The sequence below is a fragment of the Tiliqua scincoides genome, chromosome 5 (genome assembly GCF_035046505.1).
Source record: "Tiliqua scincoides isolate rTilSci1 chromosome 5, rTilSci1.hap2, whole genome shotgun sequence".
NCBI classification, from domain to species: Eukaryota; Metazoa; Chordata; class Lepidosauria; order Squamata; family Scincidae; genus Tiliqua; species Tiliqua scincoides.
Genome location: NC_089825.1, coordinates 113,107,599 through 113,114,106, shown reverse-complemented (window position 1 = coordinate 113,114,106; position 6,508 = coordinate 113,107,599). Strand labels below are relative to the sequence as shown.

Sequence of the window (6,508 nt, the reverse complement as noted above, 5' to 3'; positions counted from 1 at the left end):
TAAAGCACAACTTAAAAGATATGCTATTAATACCAAATCCTCTGCACTTTGGCTCTGCTTTAGGTGTTGCCCATCTCTGTGTGCAATGATCCCTGCCATTTGGGCTCCAGCAGGAAAAAGAAGGAAGGGGAGCCCTTTTGCTGTTACGATTGTGCTCCATGTCCAAAAGGGAAGGTTTCTGACCAGAAGGGTAGGAGACAAAACATTCCTCAGTACTGTGCATATCGTGGATGGCATCATGTCTAGCAAGTAATGATGGTTGTTGTGGCCTTAGAATGGACAGTGAAATCTCAACTGTGGCAAGAGACACACAAACGGCTTACCTAAGGCCCACTCATGGCCAAGGCGCTATTTTCAAATTGGGGTTTCATAGTTCAGAAGTCACATTCTTCAAAATTACAATGCACAGATATATTAAAATGGGTCCTTTTCTCTTTCCAGACACGGATGCTTGCAGCAATTGTCCAAATGATCAATATCCTGACAAACACCAGCAACAGTGCATTCCCAAGGTTATCAGCTACCTCTCATATACTGAACCTTTGGGAGTCAGTTTAACTTCAGCTGCTGCTGTTTTTCCTTTGGTTACAGCTTTGGTGCTTGCAACCTTTATGAAGCACCAGGACACTCCCATAGTCAAGGCCAACAACCGCAGCCTCACCTACATCCTCCTTGTCTCCCTACTCCTTTGCTTCCTCTGCTCCTTGCTCTTCATTGGAAGGCCTGGAAGAGTGAGCTGCCTTCTCCGACAAACAGCTTTTGGAATGGTCTTCTCTGTGGCCCTTTCTTCTGTGTTGGCAAAAACCGTCACTGTGGTTGTGGCGTTCATGGCTACCAAGCCAGGATCCGGAATGAGGAAATGGCTGGGAAATGGACTGGCAAACTCCATTGTCCTTTCCTCCTCCTTGATTCAAGTAGGGATCTGTATGTTCTGGTTAATTACTTCCCCTCCTTTCCCAGATATGGACATGTTCTCGGTGAATGGGGCCATCATAATGGAATGTAATGAGGGTTCAGCTACCATGTTTTACTGTGTCTTGGGCTACATGGGCTTCCTGGCCATTGTCAGCTTCACTGTGGCTTTCCTAGCCAGGAAGTTGCCAGACACATTCAATGAAGCCAAATTCATCACCTTCAGCATGTTGGTGTTTTGCAGTGTTTGGGTCTCTTTTGTTCCAACCTACAACAGTACTAAGGGGAAATACATGGTGGCTGTGGAGATCTTCTCCATCTTGGCTTCCAGTGCTGGGTTGCTGGGGTGTATTTTTTTTCCTAAGTGCTATATCATTATGCTCAGACCTGAGCTGAATAATAAGGAACAGCTAAGAAGAAGGCAAATAATTAAGCAATAAACATTCTCAGAATCTTTATTTGAGAATCTGAGCACAAAGGGGGAAGACACGGTAGCTGTGGAGGTCTTCTCCATCTTGGCCTGTAGTGCTGGGTTACTGGCATGTATTATTTTCCCCTAAATGCTACATCATTATGTTCACGTCTGAATTGTATCGTTCACTGCCTAAACATGCACATTTCAGGACTGTTGACATCAGAGGTGTATATTGAGTGCAACAGCATATATTGAGAGGGAAAGGGCCTGTCCCATGTTCTTGTGGAAACCAATAAAAAATTTATGAATGGCCTGTTGCACCATGCAATTATATGCATCTTTAGTCAGAAGTAAGTAAGTAGGACCTGACTTAGTTCCAGGTGTCTTGCTCACAGGGAAGAAATTCTATGACCCCAGTATTATGCAAATCCTGTGGTGGGGGGCGTTTGCAGAGTTCTCCGCAGTGTAAGGAACATCTCTGCTCTTACCCTGGAAAAAGGCTATGAGCATGGGTCTCATTGGTAAAGGACTGATTTATGGCACAGAATCCCAGATTTATTGGGATTTATCTCCCAATCCTATCTGCAAAGTTAAAACAGTGGAACAGAAACAACATTGTCGTAAGAACCACTTCCACTGGAGTTTTCTTCCCACTCAGCAGCGGCACAACATTTATGGTGTTGCCACATCATTTATGATAACAGGTATGCAAGTTCCATCTTCCTAAATGGGGGACAGAGTTGGGGCATTAATCCAACAAACAATGTAAATGTATCTATAAATCTTTGGAATAAATTTAAACTACATATGAAGTTCTTGATTTGCACCTCATTCTTTCTCACAGAAGTGTGTCCTGTTAGCATGGTCATCCAGGAATGACAAGTTCAATTAACCTAAACGAGTACTTCCCATTCTGACAGACTATGGTCATGCTTCAGGTAATCAAAAACAGTAAGGAGATTAGGACGTCATGGAGAAACGGTAGCTGCTTTTGGCATGATCCTTCAGCCCGGTCAGAAGGGTTAGGCAGAGCCTGCAGGGGTAGATGTTTGTACATGCAGAGATTATTTTTCTCAAATGATGTCAATTTCACCTATAAGACAAAGCGGAATGAGTAGTGTGAATGTGTTCCCCAAGTACATACACTGAGTATGAACGCGTACCAAGATCAAGACCTCCAACTGTGAGGTTGCCATAAAACTAAGGGTGCAATCCTAACTTGTGCTGGAAACAGGAGGGCAAGCAGACCTGTGCTGCATCCAGCACAAGTTTGGGGCTAAAAGTGGTGTACCCAGAGGCAAGGGAAAATTTTTCCCCTTACCCCGTCTCGGCTGTAATGGCCCCAGTGGGTCTACTCGGATCTGTGCCATCTCGTATCCTCATCCGCGTGCCTCCAGGAACACCCACCCCCTGCCTTCCCCCTGCCCCCAAACGCCTCCCTCACACCTCCTCCCTGCTCTCCCCACACACACCCCAACCTCTGTGTCAGCCAAGCTTAGTTGACACAACTCACCTTGTCCCTGGGGACCGCAGTGGTGCAGGGAGGCTGATGCACATCACTGCACCAGCCTATCTCCCTGTTGAGTAGCGCAAAAGTGCTTTATGGCACTTTTGCAAGAGTTCTGGGCTGGCACAAGGGACTTGCATCGGCCCAAGTGAGGGTCAGGATTGCGCCCTAACGGCATAACAAAAAATCTCTCCTATCTCATCTGTTTACTTCCATGACAAGCTACAGCAGGAAGCTGAATGACTGTCTGTACCTCTGGGATGATTAAGGTCAAGCACAGTTGCAGAACCGCCATGAACAAAAAGGGGCACAGAGCCTTGTGCACCTCTAGGACCCCACAGAAGCCTCTCTGAGGCTCCTGATGTGGTCAAAAAACTTCTGGTCCACCGGAAGTACGGTTTAAGAGCCCAGGGAAGCTCCAGTAGGTTTCCACGTTGAGCTCTGGAGTTGTGAAAGGCTCTGTGCGCTCCAGATAAGTGGGGAGGGGCAGATTTGCATGTGGGGGGTGGCTGCATCCCATGAGGGCGCCCATTGCGGACCTTTGTCCAGGGACGTGGGGCTGAGGAGGTCAGCCACTGCTCAAGTGTACCAGGTTGCTATGTTTTCCTGTGCTCTACGACAACAGCTTCAGAACAAGAGGGAGTACTTTCCCTACTTTGTAATTACAAGCATGAATCTGGCAAGTTCTGTTCCCCAGACCCCAAGAAATATAGAGAGACCACAGGAAAAACAATCTCACCAAAAGTGGTAATAAAACCCTCCCATAATCTTCACGGTCAGACTAAAAGGCTACAGAAGCAGGTGGGGCTCTATCACTCTTCAGCATCAATACTTTCATGATATGTCCTTAGGTTTCCACAATTTTTACCAGAGGCCACATCTTGTGAGCGGTTTGAGCTGTCTGCAGCTAGTTCCACCTCTTCTCCTGAGGAGTGTCCACTATCACATTTCTTCAAGAGGAACAAATCAAACCTGGTGAATTCCTAAAGAAAAAGCCAAAACAAATCAGCCTTTGACACCAAGGAGAATAATATTAAGGCTTGGAAGAAACTGTTGCAGGCATCCTCTTGGGATCCATTGAACAACTTATCATACCAGTTGTGGTATCAACTGATCAGCATATCAATCAATTTAAATTCCAAGGAGGTTGTAAAAAAAGCTGAGGCTGAGAAATTGAAGGCAGTTGGGGAAAACAGTACAATGTCTGTCTGAAGAGGACTTTCTGTCCTGCAAATGGTTGTCTTCTTGGCATTAATCCTGGGGCTGCTCTCTCCTGTTACGTGCAAGCCAGAGACTGTTCATTCCACTCCATGCAGAGGAAGAGTCGCCTTTCCTATTTCTCATGAGTTCTATCATCCAGGAGATATCATCATTGGAAAGATTGCTACGCAGTTCTTTGTCAATCGTACCTTTACTAACTTCAGCGAGCACCCCTCTCAAATGTTGATCAAGGATTTCATGTAAGAAACTCTTTCCTTCCTTTCCATTTCTTGGTTGAGAACATCATAACCAGGTGCAGATATTTAAGTGACAGTTAGAAGTACATTATATATGAAAGATGGCATTCAGCCACATGAGGATGTTTGTGACTCTGCTTAGCTTTTCTCAGCACTCCTTTCTACTTTCATCCAGATGTTTGAAGTCCATACCTCAGTAATTTCATAGATTTTTCTCTTCTACGTAGTACAAACTCTTACACTCCCTATGACTGTGATGTCAGCATATTTTGGGGGGCCACATCTCCATTTGTCCTTCAGTCTCCAATGTATGCAAGTCATTTTGAACATTTGAAATACACTTGGTATCCAATGCATTCCAAATACCATGTGGGATTTTTCAGTAGCGTAGCTAGAGGGGGTGCAAAGCACTAAGTTTTGCACTGCACCGCACCGCGACATACAAGTGACCCCTCCCCTTTGAAGCCATTCCAGACCACTAGAGCAGAATGGAATCGACGTGAGTGAATGAGTGCCATGAGTGAGTGCCATGGTGAGGCACTATGCATGTGTAGTGCTTTGCATCCCATCTAGCTACGCCACTGGTATTAATCTGCCTGCAGATCTTTCTGGTCTCAATCCTACTATCACTCCTGAAAACACTGTTGTTTAAACAAGCCTTCTGATTTCTGGCCTTCTTAACTTTTTTATACATCTTTTAGTTTTACAGGCTTGATTCCTCGGTGATCTGCTCTTTTACTCTTTTAATCTGACTACTGTTTTTATGGCCCTGTAGTGTGTTTTTAAATGTTTTTATCTGCTTGTATTAATGTTTTTAAAATCTATTGTTTTTTAATATGTTGTTAGCCGCCCGGGGTCCCGTTAGGGAGAAGGGCGGGATAAAAATAAAGTTTTATTAGTTTTATTATTTTTATTATTATTATTATTATTATTATTATTATTATTATTATTATTATTATGATGATGATGATGATGATGATGATGATGATGATGATGATGACTGTGATGTCAGTATATTTTGGGGGGCCACCTCTCCTCCCCTGACATTTCTCCTTCAGTCTCTGCATGTCATTTTGAACATCTGAAATACATTTTGTATCCAATGCATTCCAACTACCATGTGGGATCTTTCAGTAGTGTAGCTAGAGGGGGTGCAATGCACTAAGTTTTGCACTGCAATGGTCCCTCCATTTTGAGGAGGGTCCCTCCTTTTGAGGGCACTCCAGACCGCTAGAGCAAAATGGAACGGATGCTTCCATTTTGGATGCCTACACATTGCATGTCATGCGTAGCGCTTCACATCCCCTCTAGCTACGCTGCTGGTATTTATTTAACCGTTGATCCTATGGGTCTCAATCCTACGGTTCACCTTGTTCCATTCTGCTCTGTGGCTTTCACTTAATATTTTCCTGTGTTTCAGCATTAACTCTTTTCTGCCCAGGCCACAGGCGTACACATTTGATCCCTGTTGCGTATATGCAATGTTGGGCAGAAATGGCTGAACTTGGATGTATTGCTTTCATGGTTTTAATGTTCTCTATGTTCTTTTTATTTATCATTTATCTGCATAGCCCATCTTTATGGCAGCTTTTCTTCTCTTGCTGAATTTAAATACTGGGAAAAGATAAGTAGACTCTTGAGTTGTTTCATTGCATTAGCAGATAAGCGTGCAATCCTCACCAACTTTCCAACACTGATCTAGCCACAGTGTAGCCCCAAGGTAAGATAACAATCATACCCTTATCTTGAGGAGGCCCCCTTGATTGCCTCTCCACTGCAGGATGCAGTGCACACCACACTGGCACAGCTATGTCAGTGCTGGAAAATTGATTAGGATTGCACCCTAAGACTCCGTTCTCCCCAGTCAAGAAGAAACTAAACCACTTAGGGCACAAGCCTAACCAGGTCTACCCGGAAGTAAGTCCTATTTTGTTCAATGAGGCTTACTCTCAAGAAAGTGTGGTTAGGATTGCAGCCTCAGTCTCAAACGTTTCACAGACTGGGTGAGGCAAGTGTAACTGAAGCACATATCCAACATCCTCAAAGGATTTACTATTCATTCATTTGTGTATTTGTTTATGCTTTATAATTGGGAAACAACCAAGTATATGAGCACATGACATTCTTCATGGGGCTTCTGTGCCCTGATCATTTTGTTTTCCCAATCCTCATTTTCATTGCAGTGTGCTGCCAAAGCGCTATCAACATGTTCTGGCC

The 6,508-nt window shown here is 44.3% G+C and overlaps 1 pseudogene; it reads left to right on the top strand.

The window, feature by feature from the left end:
* The first annotated feature begins 419 nt into the window (after positions 1-419).
* LOC136653205 (vomeronasal type-2 receptor 26-like) lies at positions 420-1,276 on the top strand (annotated as a pseudogene).
* Positions 1,277-6,508: the final 5,232 nt, after the last annotated feature.